This window comes from Sphaerodactylus townsendi, linkage group LG17 (genome assembly GCF_021028975.2).
Source record: "Sphaerodactylus townsendi isolate TG3544 linkage group LG17, MPM_Stown_v2.3, whole genome shotgun sequence".
Lineage (NCBI taxonomy): Eukaryota > Metazoa > Chordata > Lepidosauria > Squamata > Sphaerodactylidae > Sphaerodactylus > Sphaerodactylus townsendi.
In genome coordinates this window covers 21,745,269-21,766,140 of record NC_059441.1, presented here as the reverse complement: position 1 = coordinate 21,766,140, position 20,872 = coordinate 21,745,269, and the positions used below count along the sequence as shown (strand labels likewise).

Below are 20,872 nucleotides of genomic sequence, written 5' to 3'. Positions count from 1 at the left end.
GCAGGAAGAAATGGTGGATGAGCTTATAATTATACTTAGGTCTTTATGTGTACTCTAATCCAGCTCGTCTACTGCAGATCAGCACAGTTAGCATCTGGAAACTTTATGGCCCCTTCCACACATGCAGAACAATATACTTTCAATCCACTTTCAATGCACTTTGCAGCTGGATTTTACTATGTGGAACAGCAGAATCCACTTGCAAACAATTGTGAAAGTGGACTGAAAGTGTGTTATTCTGCAGGTGCAGAAGGGGCCTATGAGACAAATATCAGAAAATTGAGAAAGCCAATTTGAGAACACTTTGAGTCGGGTCATGCTAGAAAAGGGCTGGATATAAATGGAATAAAATAGATTAAAATAAAACAGATTAAATAAATAAAAAATAAATAAATGGGAACTGCTGGAGGTCTACGCCAAGGCAGAGAGGTACCCTTTAAATTGACACTTGCAATGGGAAATGAGATCATCTCTAGCTTTCTCTCCTCTTCTAAGAAGAGAATAAACCCCATTAGTCTATCGGGAAAACCTGGAAACATTCCAAAGTGAAGCCACTCTTAGCCTTTGGCTAGGACTCAAGCAAAATCTTTTATTACTTTCAATGTCTCCCTCGTACAGTTTCCCCACCACCGGCCCAGATCTCATAAACCCGACCATTGTCCCAAAGAGGGCGGGAAATGGCTCTTGAATTCCTAATTAGCTTCCCATTAGCAGTTCTCACAGGGAGCAGACGCAGGCCTTCCCATTCGGTGCATAATGCCAGACGTTGTTCCCCAGCTGCCATCTCTGCGTGAAAGTCTATATTTAACAGCAGCAGTTAAAAAAGGAAAATGCCATTTTAAAATCTGGCAACTCAGGGCTTCTTGCAGTCCCGTTACAAGAAGCATCATGATCCATGTCCCCGCTGGCAGAAAACTAGCCAGGCAGAAAGAAGGGTAGTCTAGATCCCTTTTCCTGACATCTAGTTTTCTGCTTGCGGGAGGATTGTATGGGGAAGCTTCCAATAGGCATTTCCCCACTTACCTTTGCTGCCCTTTGCTGCGTGCTACTCTCAGCACGCAGCATCTCTGGAACACGCCCAGGCGTCCCCATCAAAACCGTTTTAAGGAGCGCCTGGGATGCCGCGCGCTGAGGGGGCGCGAGAGTGGCAGCGTTGGGGCGGCTGCGTTGTCGCCGCCCCTGTAGTGGGGAGTGCCGGGGGACCCCGCGCTACTTGAGGAGAGTAGTGCAGGGCTCAAGGTAAGTAGGGAAAGGGCCAATGACAGGAGCCAGCTATTCATCTGTAGTTAAATGGCACAGCCACCCTCAGGCCCCTTCTGCACATGCAGGATAAGGCACTTTAAATCCACTTTCAGTGCACTTTGAAGCTGGATTTTACTGTGCAGAATAGCAAAATCCACTTGCAAACAGTTGTGAAAGTGGATTGAAAGTGCATTATTCTGCAAGTGCCGAAGGGGCCTCAGATTTGTTACCTTGGTGTTAGAAAACACTGTCAAGTTGCTGCTGACATGCAGCAACCCCTCATAGGGTTTTCAAGGCAAGAAATGAACTGAGGTGGTTTGCCATTACCTGCTTCTGCATAACAACCCTGGACTTCCTCAGCAGTCTCCCATCTGGTTTAGCTGACAGGAGCAGATGAAATTGGGCTATTTTAGGCAAGGCAAGACATGAACAGAGCTGGTTTGTTATTGCCTGCCTCTGTGTTGGAATCCTGGACTTTCAGCCTGGTGTAATGGTTAAAAGCAGGTTTGATTCCCCATTCCTCCATGTGAGTGGCAGACTTTAATGGGGGGAACAAGATTTGTTTCTCCACTCCTGCACATGAAGCCTGCCGGGTGACCTGGGGCCAGTCACAGTTCTCTCCAAACTCTCTCAGCCCTACTTACCTCACAAGGTATCTGTTGTGGGGAGAGGAAGGAAAGGAGTTTGTAACTTAGCCACTTTGTGACTGCTTACAGTTGCGAAACATTTGCAAAACTCCTTACAGTTGCAAAACAACATTTCCTCCTCTTCATGGTCTTCCATCCAACTACTAACCAACCTGGGCTACCCCTGCTTAGCTTTCGAGATCTGCACACATCACTCTTAGCAAACAGTAAGTACAAGACAGTCTTACAGCCAAGGAAGTCTGAGCGTTCCAGAATTTAATAGCGGTACATCAGGCTGTCTTGCTCCCAACACACAGTGAGATGGGATATTTCACTTGTAGCAAAATTGGCTGCCCTTGAAAGCATGGCTGGTTGCCAAATGGGCCAGGCAGCTTTCTAGAAAATACCCTTGGGAAGCTTATTCCCATGAACAAACAAGCACTTAGGGGGAAAAAACCCATCAGCAGTCTGTGGGGTTTAAATTACAGTTGGGCACCATTTCCCTGCAAACGTTGCAACTGAATAGCCATTCAGAGCAGACGCAGCTGGAACCTTTCTTTGTTAAGCAAATCAGGGATACTTGATCCTCTTAATTTTCTTGATAGAAATCAAGCGCAGTGGTGTCGAAGATGAAAAAGTATCGCCGATATCAATCTGTTGGAGAATTACAGTGCAATCCTAAAAGAGTGACACCTTGCCACCCTAAAGAACTGAAATGACAGAGTTCTACTTAGGAATGTCGGCTGAGGGTCAGCCCAGTGGACTGCACCAGTAACAGGCTCCCATGGTGGTGCGGATCAAAACTGCGGCGAAGCGGCAACGGGCCTGGCATGGGCACTCCACGGGGCATTCGGTGACTTTCCGGTTGGGACAGGGGTAGTCCTGGCGCTGGGCTGTGGGATGGCGATGGACAGTTGCTGCGCCTGGGTCCTTAGGTGAAACGAATGCATGCAGGCACAGGCTGCCACATACGCCGGTGCACCTCCCGCTGGACTGCTTCAAGTTCTGCGCACTACTGCTGAGAGGAGGGGCATAACTAAGGCAAAAATCACGTGGCAAAATCACCAATTAGTAACCCCCTCTCGGCACACACACATAATTAGTAACCTACTCTCGGGAACCTGTGAGAACCTGCTGGATCCCACCTCTGGGTCAGCCCCTTCCAAGACCAGTCTCTGCTAGAAAGGTCTACAACTGTTTCCTTTCAGCAGTCTTCTTGCCAGACAAGGGCCCTAAATTTCCTTTTTTCTTTGGCGTGTATTTCAAGGAGGGACAGCATGAGAATGGCAGGCCAGATCGCCAAGGGTGTGTGGCAGAGGTTAGGGAAATGTACCCTGGTGCAAAATCTGAGTCCCGCCCCATGCCCCTGTATGGGCGGCCACTCTCCACCACGCCACGGGCTTCCCCTCTCGCCTGCCCCGTTGGTTAGAGTGAATTGGCTGGTGGTTTTCCTATGGCTGCCGGTAAGGCGAGCAGCTAACCCCATTCCTTTTGCCTGCCTCCCTGCGAGGTAGCAGAAGCAAGACACATCCATGCGCTTCTCAGAATGAGCGGAGTAAAAGGTAAAAAAAAAAAACCCAATATATACAGTGTTAACTTTATTTTAAATGTCAAAAATTATTTGCGGCTCCAAGTGTTTTCTTTTCCCATGGAAAACGGGTCCAAATGGCTCTTTGAGTGTTAAAGGTTCCCTACCCCTGCTCCAGGGGAATAGATATCTCCAGAGATCAACTGTCCTTCTGGGCATCCCCAGGTCCCACCTGGAGGTTGGCATCCTTAATTCCAGCCCAAGTTTTTGGGACCATTCAGTTGCAGACCCAAAGTTGCCCTTGGCACCAGAAAGAAGCAGAAGTCTTGAAAAGATCCCAAAGTGCAAAGTCCCGTCTTAGTTCAACGCATGAATTCGAATCAACTCTCCCTGGTCACGTCTGTAAAACGCACCTTCCACTTTGCTCCCGTTCCGAAGCGCATGCGCCTTTAAACGCCCCCCACAACTCGGCTTCCAGGCCACCCCAGAACCTTTCTCTAACCTCTGATTGGTGGATTTTTCTTCCAGCCCGATTCCCCCCCCCCCCCGCCCCCGACGAAATACCCGGTTGGTGTGCTCGCCTGCGCCGTCACAATAGACTCTCTTCCCATTGGCTGCCTCGCACCGAAAGCTCCTGGGCTGGCTCTGCCTCCCCCCTTGGGAAACTAGTTTCTTTCAAGCTCCCCCTTGCTACATTGTATCATGTGAACGAGCCTCAATTGGATCCCTTTAATTAAGGGGAGGAGGTGGAGATGAGGGCATGAGTGGTGATCCACAGAGGGATCTGCTTGGATCAGGAAGCAGCCTTGAGCGGTGAGTCCCTTTGCTTCTTAATGACTTCTGTGATCTGGTTGGGGGAATGGGCAGAAATGGGGGGGGGGAGAGAAGGGGGCGGAGGGGTGGGTGGAGATGTTTGGATCCTGCTAGAGAAATGGGATCGAGCGTGTCCCATGCGTGACATTGCTGGATCATTTGCCAGACCGGGTTGCTTCACTTTGCACCCAAACAATCCAGTGTGACAAACAGAGATTTCTGCTTAATTGAGTCAAGGGCTTTCTGCAAAATACATAAACTGCAAAGCATGCAAATAAATAAAACAAATAGCAAAAAACGGCAACTAGAATAGGCTGGGGGTATAATTTTCCTATGTCCCAACTGAGAATCTCTTTGGACTTGTCAGAACTAGAGGCTGGGTTGTTTCGTTTTGAACAAATTGCTCTTGCAAACAAAAACAAAAAAAGCCCAGGACTTCAAATGTGGACACACACAAACACACAAACACACACACCCTAAATACACACACACTGCCAGTGAAACTATCACAGTTCAATTTTTTTGCGAAGCAAGTGAGTTACAATAGGGATGGATGGTAATATAAATGGCCTTTTGTTAGAACACATCAAAGAATCTCAGTGAGAGCTTGTCGGCTTGGGAATCACACAGATCCCTTCGCCAAGAAGGATGTTCATGAAACGTTTTCAAAGGGCATTTGGGTGGAAATGAGTAGTGTTTTCACTATGTCTGTCGCGGGGGTGTTAGTTGAAAGGGCTGAGAAGGTGTTGAAGTCCTTTTATAGCACTTTTCTTCTCTCAGGAGGATATTTGAACACTCAGCATAAATCTAATTAATGTTACTCTTCTATAGTAAATACTTCTTTCCCCTACAAATCTTTGTAAATGAGACCCTGGAGTCTCGTATTCTTTGTCTGCAGTGATCACACACGGCTTCCTTCTTTTGGCGTTGTCCTAATTCATTTGGTGAAAGCCTGGATAATTCACTGGACAGAAATTTCCAGAAAGAACATGCTGAGATATATTTATCTCCAAGACTGCGGCACTTGACATTGCAATGTATAAAGCTCCTTTTAATTTATTATTATTATTATTTACTTAACTTTTTGACCCCATTCACAACATTAAAAAAATGTCAATACGTAATAAGTCTATACTGTATATTCTAAAACCTTTCTCCCACCCTTTGTAGAGAAGCCTTTTTTCCAAACCCTCCATTATCTCAGTGGGTTCTTTAAAGAATAAAATCCATCTACCTTGAGACTGGGCAACAAATTATTCTCTTTGCACCCAACTGAATCCATGAAACTGACCCAATAATTGCCATTGGTTCTCTTTGGTGTTATGCCTTGTTTTTACTGAATGATTTTGTATATTATCTGAAATTCTGTTCTTATAGTCGTATTTCATTTACCTTATGCTGGTCTGTGACCATCATAAAGACTGATTGATTGAATGTTTTCATGTTTGCCGCCTTGGGGTGGAAAGGTGGCATTAATGGGGCAAACAAATTAAACTGTGCTAAAATCCCATGACCTGAAAGTGGCTGGTTTATGTCCAGAATGGAAAGAAAGAGCTTGCTAATATTTAGGATTCATCCTCTTCTTACCTCTGTTCACCTTCCCAAGAGGCACGCTATCTTTGATTTTCTTTTATTGCTAGCTCAGCGGGGTGAACATCCAACACAGTGATCTTTCTAATTTGGCTCCTGCTGACACATCCTCTTACCCAGATATCTCTGTCAATTCTGCATCATTTTAACTCAATGCCTTTGTCCCCTGTCAAATGCTCCCTGCGCGTGTCCTCCGCCCTTTACCCCCCCCCGTCCCCATTCCTAGGTTTGCAGTGACTTCTCTTATCCACGTACTGTTTGTTTCCATATCCATCACTCTATCCCTCCCCCTTTAAAAAAAACACTCCTTTAAAATGTCCAGTAAAAGAAAATTTAGTTTGTATTTTTAATATTGCCGTTTTCCTTCCTCTTGTGTTTCCAAGCCAGCACAGATTCTGTTTTAAGAAGCGCGAGAGAATCTCAGTAAAATTTGCTGGGCTCTGAGTGTTCTTGTCCTTAACTTGCAGTTTATTTTGCATTTTAAAAGCTACTTGTCATTCTCTCTGTTCTGGATTATGCCAGAATAAATTGGCAAGGCTTTAAAAAGTCACTGGGCTGTTGAGCTAGTTTGCTAGTCTAACTAAATACAGGATTCTCCAGCTGGGAATCATTCAGCAACTCTGCCTGGTCCTGTGTTTCACACAGCATAGCAATCTTCTGGACATGTCTTCATAACCATTTACTTATTTGCTGCATTTACACCCTGCTTTTCTTCCCCACGAGGCACCATACAGCTCAGAGCATCATTCTTCTCCATTTTTATCTTCACAGCAATGTTGCGGGGTAGGTTAAGCCGAGTGTGAAAGGCCCAAGGTCACCCTGCTATCTTCTGCAGCAGAGTGGAGATGCAGACCTGGAACTGACTCCTCGAACTGACCTCAGTAGTCACAAGGACTAGAAACTTGTGACTGTTTTCACAACTGGAAACTTGTGGTCTCGGGAACTGAATTCTGCACTTATACTACAGCCAGCGTGGTATAGTGGTTAAGAGCAAGTGGATTCTAACCTGGAGAACTGGGTTTGATTGCCCACTCCTCCACCTGAGTAGCTGAGGCTTATCTGGTGAACCAGGTGTGTTTCCACACTCCTACACTCTTGCTGGGTGATCTTGGGCTAGTTACAGTTCTCTCAGGACTCTCTCCGCCCCACCTACCTCACAAGGTATCTGTTGTAGAGAGAGGAAGGGAAAGGAGTTTGTAAGCCCCTTTTAGTCTCCTTACAGGAGAGAAAGGTGGAGTATAAATCCAAAACTCTTCTCTTTGAACCACTATGCCGCCCTTGATTTAAGTAGAGCACAAATTAGGCGCCTCATCTTCCTAATTCCAGAGCAGGCTACTAGCTCAGCAAGTTCTTGAGCAACTTTGAGATTTAGAAGTAAGTGGAACAGGATCCACTGGGTTACATGAATGGAGGCGGAATGATGAGGAAAGTGTTGCTGTCCTATGCAGGCCTCACATAGGAGTTTGGATTTATACCCCATCTTTCTCTCCTGTAAAGAGACTCCAGGTGGCCTACAAGCTCCTTTCCCTTCCTCTTCCCACAACAGACACCTTGTGAGGTCGGTGGAGCTGAGAGAGTTCTGTGAGAACTGTGACTTATCCAGGAACTCCCGCAACTCAGCATCCTCAGCAGCACTCATGGGATATAACCGTCCCTTGGGCAGTTTCGCACCAGAGACCAATTCAGTTTTACAGTCAGTATCACGATGGGGTGGCAAGGAGTTACACTCAGTCTCTTCAAAAACTTGCCAAAGGTCCCAGTATGGCGAGGGAATCTCAGGGTTAACAGGAGCTTGGGACAGAGAGCAAGTGAGCACCTCTGGTGGGTGCAACAAGTGTTCGGGGGGGGGGATCAGGGCTCATATGGTCTCCACAAGGCGGGTTGGTAAAAGTCAAAACACATTGAGACCATTTCACCGACGGGTCATGATCCACAAGCCAAGATAGTCCTAGTATCATGGGGTATTGAGAGAAGGGGGCAATAATGAAACTACAACATTCCCATTGTCCTTCACAGTTAGCCAGAATCTTTGGGGTGCGAGAGGTAATGGGACCGCCGCCCATCGGACTGCCATCCACTTGGTCAAACCGAATAGTCTCTTTCAACAGGACAGGTTGCAGTCCAAGTGCATCTACCAAGCAGGGATGTTTTAAACAGTGGGAGCAGCCGGTATCCACAAGGGCCTGGACCACTAGCTTTGGGCAGCCAGGCCCGTAGTAAGAACAAGAGGCAGAATTATGGCTTCACTCACCCGTTCTGGCTTGGGAGGTTCCCACGGAATCGGCTGTTCCCCCCACCCCCCATCAGTGTGTGGAGCCGTTGCGCAGGCGCCCCCTTTCAGCGGCGGTTTGGATGTCTTGATTGGCTTGGCTACCAGAGTAGAAGTGGCTGGAGTGGGGGTGCGCTTGGCGGGACAAATCGCAGCAATTTGACACTCCTCACCGCAATACAGGCAGAGATTCAGATGGCGGCGGCAGGCATTCTCCTCCACCGAGATCTGGCGCTTTGGCAGAGCAGGGCGGGTAGGCTTAGAACTAGGAGCACACACACACACCCCGGTGTGGCTGAGCAACCGGGGACTGCCTGACGTGGCTGCCTCACGCATTTGGGCGTCCGCAGTTCCCGTGAATACAATCCACTCCATCAGGGTCTGAGGACCATCCCGAACAAGAGCCCAGTTTAACAAGTCCGGGTGTAGGGCTTTCTTGAAAGCAAAAACTTTCACAGGATCATCCCAATCCGGGATTTTACTGGCCAAGGTGCGGAAGTTTTCCACAAACTCTGCAAATTGGGTCTTGCCTTGCTGCATATCCATAAGTTCCTGTTTAGCGTGCTTGCCCACAAACGGGCTCTCAAAGTGGCGACGTAGGGCCATCATAAAGTCCTGAAGGTTGCGCAGCTCTGCAGCCTGACGTTGAAAGAGTCTCACGTACCAGTTGCCTGCAGGGCCATCTAGCATCGACCCTATTTCACAAACACGCTCAAAATTGTTCAGGTCCATACTGCAACATGTGGGCATTGACCTGAACCAGGAAAGCCGGGAGCAAGTGCGGAGTGCCATCAAAATGAGTAGTCAGCCAGACCCTAGGCATGAACAGAGGGGGAGCTACCCCATATGGTGCAAAGTTCGGCAAAACACCTCCCGGAGCTCCCTAGCCAGGTGGCATGAACGGCAGCATTAGAGGTGGGACTGGTAATGAAGCAGGTGCAGCTGGCAGCAGGGGGACCCCTCCTTGGGCCAGCTGAAGAGGTGGCTGGCCTGGTACTGAACAAACTCATGTATAAGAACAGTAGTTTATTGAGTATTGAGGATCTTCTCTGGTCATGCCAGAACTGTGGTTTGCCCACGCAAAACCCAGTAGTTAAAGTAGCTTACACCCCCCCATCCTGGGAAAGCGCGCCCAAAAGGAACTGTGAAAGAGATAACAGTAGAGATGGCCAGGCACTAAACTTGAACAGCACCTGGTACAGTATAACATCATACAGAAGACAGTTGAAAGTCAGAAATGCAATTAACCCATTCCACCACCACCCAGCATACAGAAAGCAGCAATTATGTTGCCTATTGTTTTCCTCCTGTTCTATTTTAGACAACTGTTAAAAAAAAAACCCCAGAAAGGATGTTTCTTCTGTAGTCAGTAAAACAGAAGCCTTAAAGGATTAAACCTGCATTGCAGTACGGTTTTTGGCATAGCTGGGAATAAACCCACTAATGGAATAAATTGAGAGAAGGGAATAAATATATTGCTGGAAATATGACTGATGGGAGAGCCAGAATGGTGTAATAAGAACATAAGAATATGAGAACAAGCCAGCTGGATCAGACCAGAGTCCATCTAGTCCAGCACTCTGCTACTCGCAGTGGCCCACCAGGTGCCCTTGGGAGCTCACATGCAGGATGTGAGAGCAATGGCCTTCTGCGGCTGTTGCTCCTGAGCACCTGGACTGTTAAGGCATTTGCAATCTCAGATCAAAGAGGATCAAGATTGGTAGCCATAAATCAACTTCTCCATAAATCATATTCCAAACACCAATCACACGTTGTGTGAAGAAGTGTTTCCTTTTATTAGTCCTAATTCTTCCCTCCAGCATTTTCAATGAATGCTCCCTGGTTCTAGTATTGTGAGAAAGAGAGAAAAATTTCTCTGTCGACATTTTCTACCCCATGCATAATTTTATAGACTTCAATCATATCCCCCCTCAGCCGCCTCCTCTCCAAACTAAAGAGTCCCAAACGCTGCAGCCTCTCCTCATAGGGAAGGTGCTCCAGTCCCTCAATCAACCTTGTTGCCCTTCTCTGCACTTTTTCTATCTCTTCAATATCCTTTTTGAGATGTGGTGACCAGAACTGAACACAGGACTCCAAGTGCGGTCGCACCACTGCTTTATATAAGGGCATGACAATCAATGGTTACAGTTTCAGACTAGGAGCCCTCACTCTGCTGTGGAAAGTTGCTGGGTGACCTTGGGCTAGTCATACTCTCAGCCCTGACCCTGTAAAGTATTTGGATGGGAAACCTTCAAGAAATACTAACAGCATGATGCAGAGAAACCATCTCTTGCCTCGAGAACCCTATAGGGTCACCATAAATCAGGAATGACTTGGCGGCATATGCATGCACACACAGAGAAAATTCTGCAAAAGTTTCGCGTTACTCAGACCAAACGGAGAGTGGCCCACGCCCAGCCTTATGTTGCTTAAATTATGAATGGGGAAATGCCCTTACAGTGAAGGCTGTGATTGCACAGAGACACGGCTGAACGTGCAGCCCTCTTTCTTCCGCATGCCGTCGTCCCACGACAGAGGGTGTTTGCCACCTAAAACGAAGGCTCTCCTTGTGTCTCTGCCAGCACGGCAGCCCATCAGCGTTTTGGGGTGCTTTCCAAACCAGCTTTCAGGAATTGTGCTGCCGACAGAGTTTTAACCTAAGTACATGTTTCTATTTTTTGCTCCTCCCTTTCCCAGCGTTGTTTACTGGAAGGGGTAATTACAGTAGTTACAATAAAAAATACCTAATTTAGAACCACCCAGCTGCAGTGGCCCATGTTACTGCACGTCAAACTCTGGAAAGCAGGAGGAGGAGGAGGAGTAGTTTGGATTTATATCCCCCATTCTCTCCTGCAAGGAGACTCAAAGGGGCTTACAATCTCCTTTCCCTTCACCCCCTTGCCTACAACAAACCCCCTGTGAGGTGGGTGGGGCTGAGAGAGCTCTGAGAAACTGTGACTAGCCCAAGGTCACCCAGCTGGCATGTGTTGGAGTGCACAAGCTAGTCTGGTTCACCAGATAAGCCTCCACAGCTTAAGTGGCCGAGTGGGGAATCAAACCTAATTCTCCAGATTAGAGTGCATCTGCTCTTAACCACTACACCACACTGGATACTTAGTTTGACTTGTGAATATCAAGAGGAATATAAAAAATATCTTCTCAAGGGCCAAATTGTTTCCACCCACCCTCACGTTAACAACACCGCTACAGCCAAATACTAACATCATACATTACAAACCACACTATCACCTTGGACTACAAAACATTTGTCGGGTTTTGCATATGGACATCAGATTTACTACTGTGGAGACAAGTTTACTGCTCTCTGCCTCCGATCACCCTATGCTTGGTGTTGTGCTCTGAAGTGGCGGGATGAGTCCCCAGGAATGTGCTGCAGTGGCAGTACAGTCCAGCTCCCTGCCCTTCAACCCTACCCTGAACCTCTTCACAGCCTTCTCACTCATCAGCATCCAATGACAGAACACTTCCTTTCTGCATCCCAAAAATACAATGGCTGCTTCCACATGACTTTTTTTTGGAGCCCACCAGGTGAAAGAGAGCACTAACACATTGCAGTATAAAAAGAACAACTACAGGAAGCTGCTGAAAAATATGCAAAAAGAAACCCATCAGTCCACAGACAGGCTGTGAGGAAATATGCTGCATGTCACCCCAAAGTTCACAAACAAGCTGTAAAGAAGTATGTTGAATGTCACCCCGAAATTCATAGAGAGCCTGTGATGAAGTATGCGTAGCGAAGCATGGGTGCCCTGCTAGTAATAAATATAAATAAATACATTTGAAGACAGTCATTCATGAGGGCTGCTGTACGGAATTGCTCACTTGCTCACCTCCTTCTCATGGGTTCCCAACTCTCCAAGAAACTCAGTCGAGGGGCACAGCAGTTCAGCTGATGTGGACAAGCGGAAGGTCTCTCCTTCTCTAGTCCTCTTCATCAAAGGGGTTTATAAGCAGGGACTTTTGCAAACACAATTGCAGTTGCAGCCCCCATCATCTGAACAAAGTTCTGCATGTGCAGAAGGGGCCTCAGTCAGGACAGCTGGCCAAACCCATAGGCTTACAGGAGTTTATATCTGAGTGCCATTCCCTGTACTAAGAAGGAATATGGGTTTTGTGACTGCTCCTAGGGAGTGAGATTGTTTCACCACTTGAAAATTGTTTTAGGTTTTTATGATTCTTTTAAGGTTTTTACAGTTTTATAATGAATTTTATTCGTTACTTGGTTGTGCACCGCCCAGAGCCCTTCGGGGGTGGGCAGTATGGTAAATTTGAAATATAAATAAACAAATAAACAGACAAACAAATAAACAGACATACATAGTGCAGAACAAAGCTCCCCAAGCCAATGGGCACATTTGGAGTTTTAACAAAGTGTAAGCTATTAGAAAATGGCTGCCATGGGGGTGTCCCAAGCAACAGAAAGTGGGAACAAGTATCCCAAAATGGTTAAGCTACACCACACAGGGAGCTGGAATCTGGCGAGTCCCTTTTCCTTAAAAAACAAACAAACCCTGACTGGGTGACATATAAAATAAATTCCAAAATTTATTTTATTCCAAAATTCCCAAAAAGATCAGCAATGGTGTAGTGGTTAACAGCAGTTGCACTCCAATCTGGACAACCGAGTTTGACTCCCCACTCTGCCACTTGAGCTGTGGAGGCTTATCTGGGGGGACTAAATTCACCTTTGTACTCCAACACACGCCAGGTGGTGACCTTGAGCTAGTAAAAGTTCTTCAGAGCTCTCTCAGCCCCTCCTACCTCACAGGGTGTTTGTTGTGAGGGGGGAGGGAGATTGTAAGCCCCTTTGAGTCTCCTTACAGGAAAAAAGGGGGGTACAAATCCAAATTCTTCCTCCTCCTCTTCCTCCTCCTAAGGGCCATTTCAGCACTAGCTAGACAGGCGATCAGTAGTATGCCTGGACTGTAGTGGTGGAAAGTGCCATCAAGTTATAGCCAACATATAGCGGCCCCACAGGGTTTTAAAGGTGAGAGACATTTATTTAGAGGTGGTTTGCCATTCCTGTCTGTGTGAGCTGAGAGAGTTCTGAGAGAACTGTGACTGGTGCCAGGTCACCCAGCAGGCTTCATGTGGAGGAATCGAACCCAGTTTTCCAGATTAGAGTCTGCTGCTCTGAACCATTACACTCTGCTGGCTTTTGAGATATTTGTGCATTTCAAATAGCCCTGGGGAAAGGGGTTTCCAGTAGCATCCAGGAGTGTGGGTTTACCTAGGAGGGCACCTGTTTTTTTACATATTTACACCCACTGCCTGGCATTGAAATGTCAATTACGGATAGGGCTGACGGAAAGTTTTATTGCCCCTTTCATCTCTTCATGTTCTTTTCGGCTGGCTCAGCTAGATCCCCCCCGCCCCCACCGGCTCCCCAGCATTGCTTCAGGTTGCTACACCACGGTTCCTGTCCAAATTGCCTTCCACCCACCACCTCAGCTGGTTAATCACCAGCAGGATTAGGAGAATGCATTGCCTCGTCTAAGGGTTCCTCCTTCAAATGAAACTAGACAGGAGCCTGTGTCACGGGGGAATGCCCAGAATCGATATCTGGCCACCACTGAGAACCAGAGCTTTACAGGGTGTTGTCTTGCAGTCATTATATGATAATCATCTTGACTTCTAAAGATGCCTGTAGTTGAGGAAAGAGCGTATTCTTTCTGAGGAAAGAGCATGGTGGAGGAAAAATTTCACCAGGTATCTATTCCTGACAAACGGAGAGAAGTAGAGAGTGCCCTCTAGAAAACTTCAAATATGGGTTGTGGGATGACTATCCACTTAGTGATATCTAGTAAGCTTTGGATTATCTTCAAAGCAAAATGCACAGTGAATTTTTGTTTTGTTTTTTACAAAAAGGTTATTTTGGAACAAGCAATTCCGAGTTTGGATTTATACAGTGCCTTTCTCTTCTGTAAGGAGACTCAAAAGGGCTTACAAACTCCTTTTCTTCCTCTCTCGGCAAGGACCACTTGTGAGGCAGGTGGGGCTGAGAGAGTTTGGAGAGAACTGTGACTGGCCCAAAGTCACCCAGCAGGCTTCATGTGCAGGAGCAGTGGAACAAATCTGGTTCACTGGATTAGAGTCCACTGCTCATGTGAAGGTGTGGGGAATCAAACCCAGTTCTCCAGGTCTGAGTCCACTCTAGGTTAGAACTTTTAACCACTACCTCTCCATTGTTGCCATGAGCTCTCGGGGATTGGAGAGTTGGAGTCTATAAGCATCTTAAGTGGGTGCTGCTACCTTTGGGGGATAACAAAATTGATGGTTAACTTGACTCCCTATACCAGCCAGGTATTTACTAGACAGCATGGGAATTTGCAAAAGCTGGTTGGAAGGGGAACCAGAATCAATACCTTTTAGTCAATTCATAAATATTTCATTTTCCATTGCTTGGTGACATACATTCTGTGTATCCACTTTCTCTGTCTAAACTTGGGAGGACTCCCAAACTCTGCTTCAAGAGGCATAGTTTTACAGCTACCCCTTCAGGCTGACTCTTGGATCCATTGCTTTTGGCCCCAGAAGGGTGTCTAAACAACCACTTGTCCTCCTACTAAACCTGAAGCCGCTTTTGCCGGGTGGGGGTGGGGGGAGAAGCGTGGGAGGCTTGCCCGGAGCAGGCTCACTTTGGAGTAAGCCCCTGATGAAGTACAAGGAATGGCTTTGGAAAGTTTTGTTTCATGCAACGGCGCAATGGAAATGCACATTGGGTAGTCTGCGTTCGCACAGTGTTGTTGTTTTTTAATTTGCAATCAGCTACGGTTTCTTTTGTTCCTTTGGCAGCAAGGATGGAAATTTCCCACATTTGGCTGAGGCTCCACATTTGAAGTTCAGGGTATGTCTCAATGGAACGTTCCTTGGTTTCAAGCACCCACCTCCCACGCTTCTCCCCTAACCCCACCCTGCTTGCATTTTGCACCTCCGGACGGAGTCCCGGCTGGAGGAGAGTGGTAGTCCGTTCTGTTCCTTGCGCTTGCGGGTGGTGGGCAGGGCCGGGCAGGGGAAGAGCGACTCTGACCTGCAGGCTGCTCGGCTTGTGCTGGCCACCACCCAGAGTGGGCGGGGCCACTCAGAAATTGTGTCGCCCCCCACGCGACATACAATTTCTGCGCTGAAGGCAGCTGTCCATTTTGCCCAATGGGCAAAAATGACACCAAGCCTCTGCTTGGGGTCACCCCGTAGGCCAGACCTGGAGTCCTCCCAGAGCTACAACTTGATGTCCAGACTACAGAGATCCAGTCCCCCGGGGAACAAAATAGCAGCTTCAGAGGCATTAGATTCTTGCTGAGTTCCCTCCCCTTCCCAAACTCTGCCCTCCTCAGACTCTGCCCCCATATCGCCAGGAATCTTCCAAGCCAGAACCCTAGTTACCATTTAAAAACAGGAAATGGAAGTCTGTGAGAAACGTACCAAATTAAATAGTAGCAATAGGGACCAATTGCAATCCACTGCCTCTGCCCCATTTGGCTTCAGCGTGGTGTAGTGGTTAAGAGCAGGTGGATTCTAATCTGGAGAACTGGGTTTGATTCCCCACTCCTCCACCTGAGTAGCAGAGGCTTATCTGGGGAACCAGATGTGTTTCCTCACTCCCACATTCCTGCTCAGTGATCTTGAGCTAGTCACAGTTCTTCAGCTCTCTCTCAGCCCCACCTACTTCACAAGGTGTCTGTTGCGGGGAGAGTGGGGGAAAGGAGCTTGTAGGCCACCTTGAGTCTCCTTACAGGAGAGAAAGGGGGGATATAAATCCAAACTCTTCTTTTCACAGTTCTAAGCTTATGAATATTTTTTAAAGTGTTCACTTGTATTGGATCTGATACAAATATAAAGTCCAGCTAACACAATAGAAGAACGAATTGGGCGGCCAATCACCCAAAAATTACACCAGAGACTGTATATATAATAGCAAGGTCTGTAATATGCTTATCAATACATGCAAATATCCATGCAATTATATCTTCAAACCAACACCATCATACAACATTGCATAAATGTGCATATCAATAAATACAAAAGTCTATTTCTATACTCCACAAGGTTGTTGTGTCGATTATTTTGCAATTATTAGAGTAGTTCCATAGGTTTTCTTATGGTCGCTAATTGAATAAATAAGCGTTTTTATGAATGAATATATATGCCATCCATGATGCATCGCATATGGTGCCCCTGGAGGTTTCCAAACTTAGACACACAATTATAATCCGTGGAAATATTTTGTAATTTGAAATATATATTTCAATTTGTAATTTGAAATATATATTCATTCATAAAAATGCTTATTTATTCAATTAGCGACCATAAGAAAACCTATGGAACTACTCTAATAATTGCAAAATAATCGACACAACAACCTTGTGGAGTATAGAAATAGATTTATTGATATGCACATTTATGCAATGTTGTATGATGGTGTTGGTTTGAAGATATAATTGCATGGATATTTGCATGTATTGATAAGCATATTACAGACCTTGCTATTATATATACAGTCTCTGGTGTAATTTTTGGGTGATTGGCCGCCCAATTCGTTCTTCTATTGGATCTGATACATACAGCCTTCTTGTTAACAGGTGATGGTTCCTTTCTCTTCCGCTTCCAGCTTGTAGCACAAAGGATGAAAAGAGAGATGAAAAGGACCCAGGGTGTGCCCATTCACCCTCATCTTCTCTCCATGGAACAAAGTTTTTACATACATTTTATATCTTACATTACAATGTTTTGTAATACTAGGTGTTACTTTGTTAAGGCTTTTGGCCATGTACAAATAAATTCATTCATTGGTTTATGCAATGCTTCCTAATATTCTTCTTGAAGCAATTCCAGATATTTCCTGTGACGAAATTATCATTTGGATCGGCACAGTAGTGACAGGACTTGAAATGTTTTGGACCAGTGTGTAGTGGTTAATAGTTGGAAAACATGAATCTGCTGTGACCTTGGGCTAGTCATAGTTCTCTCTGAACTCTCTCAGCCCCACCTACCTCACAAGGTATCTGTTGTCAGGAAAGGAAGGAATAGGAGTTTGTAAGCCACTTCTAAACTCCTTACAGGAGAAAAAGGCAGGGTATGAATCCAATCCCCTCTTCCTGCTCTTCTTCTTCCCCTGTTGACTGTAAAAGCTTCCCCAGGACTTGTGAATCTGTTTTCATTCCTACCGCATTTAAGTTTGCAAGCCTCCAGCCTTCTCTTTTTGAGGATGACTATCAACAACAGACATCAGAACAGAAGATAACATCCCCCAATTATTTCTCCAGGATTTCCCCCTTGTAATTTTCGCTCATCTGTCTTGCATGTTTGGCCCAATAGATAAATAAATAAGTCTGTTGCCTCCAGCTGGTTTCAGTAGGTGGGAGCTGGTGAGCAACACGGGCAATTTGCAACAAAACTTAACCAAACTGGGTCCGAACGGCCCATTAGGGTAATTGCTTTGGCAAGATCTTGTGATAGCAAGTGGAAAAGGGGTTAGAAGCCAATCAAATCACAGCAGAGAGACTCAGAACTGAGCTGCTCACTCGATGAAGTATTGGGACTTGCATAGTGTGCATCAATTCCTCTGTTTCTACAAGGGCCTCAGCAAGCTGCTGAAATATGCATTTCTTTGGTGGTGATGGCCCACCATATGCTGTTGCTAAACTGCATTCAGTCTGGTAGGTCATAAATAAATATGCTCCTTCCAGCATGGTATAGTGGTTAAGAGCAGGTGGATTCTAATCTGGAGAACTGGGTTTGACTCCCCACTCCTCCACCTGAGCAGCAGAGGTTTATCTGGTGAACCAGATGTTTTTCCGCACTCCTACATTCCTGCTGGGTGACCTTGGGCTAGTCACAGTTTTCTCTGAACTCTCTCAGCCCCACCTACCACACAAGGTGTCAGTTGTGGGGAAAGGAAGGGAAGGAGTTTGGAACCTACCTTGAGTCTCCTTACAGGAGAGAAAGGTGGGGTATAAATCCAAATTATTATTCTTCTCTTCTTACATGGGACAACCCCTTTTGAACTCCAGCAAAGGACGATCAGCCTGTTCCAAACTGTTCACAACTTGCATCTTAGCTTGAGTATCATCCTGCCTTTTCCCTCCATTTTTTACTTCCTTGCTTGTTTTCCTCAAGGAAGCTGCAGGGAAGGGGCTATCTTTTGTGAACACTGCATAGTTTAAACATGAGATCCTCTTGAAATAACCAACAGGGGATGGAGACCTGCTGTGAAGCCCAGTTAAGCAGAATCTTAGGGAGTATTTATTTAAAAAGTTTTTATCCCCCTCTTTCCAAAGGCTTAGAAAAGTGTTTTTTTTTAATTACCAACTAGAAGCCAAAAAGACATATATCTAATGGTTACCCCAAGCTCAAAAACCTCTCCCTCTGGCCACTGCATTCAACAGTGTGGCATATTGGTGAGAAAATCCTTGGTTTTCAATTTATCCTGGCTTTTAATTTTTCCTTATACCGTGATAATTTGTTTATTTTAAACATTTGCAGGCCGCCTTTCTACCTTGTGGAGATGGCTTGCAAAACAGTAGTGATAAAGAAAACATACGTACAAGACCACAATTATTACTGCCAATAAATACACCCCCTACTTAAATCAGTCAAACACAGACCTAAATAACCAAATGTTTTTGTCTTCTTCCAATTTGTGACCGCCTGATTATCCCCCTTGACTCTAAAGGGAGAAGACAGATTATCATTTAAATAAATGCAACAGAAAATAATTCAATTGCTTGACCTAAAAGCTGAATGAAAAGCTCTCTGGAATAGCCAGGCTTATGAAAAGGCCAGCCAAGAAAGGGTCATTCCTTCAGACAGGATTCTTCCACAATAATTGGAAGTCCTTGAGTTCCTTGTAGGTACCAATCTGTGCATTTTATGTTCACAACAGTCCTGCGAGGTAAATTCAGTTAAAGATTGGGACCTGGCCATGGCAAAGCTGGTGAACACAAGCCAGCTGTCCATTTGTAAGGCCATTCAACCAGCAAATTAATTACAAGCAAGTTGTGAGCTGTTCCCAACCGGAAGTCTTTGAGCAAAGGCAGGATAATTTTTAAAACATTTCCTATTATGAATAGACGATGACCCCTTAAGTCAGTGGTTCTCAACCTGGGGGTCGGGACCCCTTTCCCAGGGGTCGCCTAAGACTCTCTGCATCAGTGTTCTCCATCTGTAAAATGGATAAATGTTAGGGTTGGAGGTCACCACAACATGAGGAACTGTATTAAAGGGTCGTGGCATTAGGAAGGTTGAGAACCACTGCCTTAAGCAGTTTCTTTCAGCTCAGTGTGTAGTTTAGTAGCTGAGAGTCTTCTTTATCCTACCCCTTCTTTACCCTACCCCAAGGAGCAGCAATGGCGTAGTGGTTAAGAGTAGGTGTATTCTAATGTGGAGAATGGGGTTTGATTCCCCACTCTGCCACTTGAGCTGTGGAGGCTTATCTGGAGAACTAGATTAGCCTGTGCACTGCAACACACACCAGCTGGGTGACCTTGGGCGAGTCACAGCTCTTTGGAGCTCTCTCAGCCCCACCCACCTCACAGGGTGCTTGTTGTGGGGTGGGGAGGAAGGGAGGGAAAGGAGATTGTAAGCCCCTTTGAGAAAGGGGGGGTATAAATCCAAACTCTTCTTCTTCTTCTACCCTGGATATCCTTTAGTTGCAAATGGCAGGAATTGAACTGTAGGCTCTTGAGGTATAGTCCCTTCCTTCATGGGTTGAAAATGGCAGGTTGAAAATGGAGAAACTCAAACTTAGTGCTTCATAGGATCCTACAAGCTCATAGTGTTTTCATCTAGCTGGTTTCGGGAGAGCCTTCTGCTAGACACAAAGCTATGAGCAAGCAATTGGGGGCTCCCAAATTACTCCAAACGTGTTCAATTAAATATTTATTGATAAGCCCTGGCTCATAGGGGTCCCCACAATTGCTGGGTTGCATCTGCTGCTTCTAGCCTCGTCCGCTGCTGGGAGACAATTTTGCAAAGCAAATGGGTCAGTTAGAAAAGAGAACACAAGAGTCTCTTAGCCAGCAATTTCATTTAAAAAGCCTAGTCAGTTGTCTTTTTAAAAATTGCAGTAATTGTCTTTGTGCTGAAAGGCAGTGTGAGCCAACTAAGTCAAAAACTGCTCCTGTACTCTCTGAAAGCTCTCTGCTTTTTTTTCCCAGAGAAAAAATTAATGGTCTGTAGGATTTTTAAAAAAGAAACTTCTGGATACCTAGGAGGGAGAAATTCATATTTCTTTCTCTCCCTGAAAAGAAGCCATTCGCTGAATTTTCCTGTTTATTCTCTTTATTTCAAACACTGTAGATTATCTAAAGGAGGGTTTGGGAATTTAATAGTGGGCGAAATTAATCATGACTCTCCCATTGGCATTATTGGTAAATATCATGAGGGAGGGATTTGGATCAGGACCAGAAGAACAGATCATTTTTTTCCTCTGGCACCATTTGCCTGACCTTAAAGAGATTCCTGGGAAGCATGTGCAGGGCTTTTTCCGACAGTAACAGAAATGCATGCTTCCCTGATACATCAACATGGTCACCATTCTGTGTGAAGCACATAGTTACCATGAACAATCAACACTGGCATATGTAAAATTGACACCTAGAGATTTTTCTTTCTAGCACTGGGCTAACTAGATACACTTGAAAAACTCAGAATGAAATTAGCCATCTTGTCTTGATTCTAATCTGGAGAACCGGGTTTGATTCTCCACTCCTCCACCTGAGTGGCAGAGGCTTATCTGGTGAATCAGATGTGTTTTGGCACTCCTACATTCCTGCTGGCTGACCT

General features: G+C 45.8%; 1 protein-coding gene across 1 annotated transcript in view; it reads left to right on the top strand.

Moving 5' to 3' along the window:
* Positions 1-4,031: 4,031 nt before the first annotated feature.
* Positions 4,032-20,872, top strand: part of KLHL25 (kelch like family member 25) — a 30,132-nt gene continuing 13,291 nt past the window's right edge. Inside the window, exon 1 of the mRNA XM_048482170.1 lies at positions 4,032-4,209. The gene's annotated coding sequence lies outside the window, so the exon portion shown is untranslated. The remainder of the gene's footprint in view (positions 4,210-20,872) is intronic.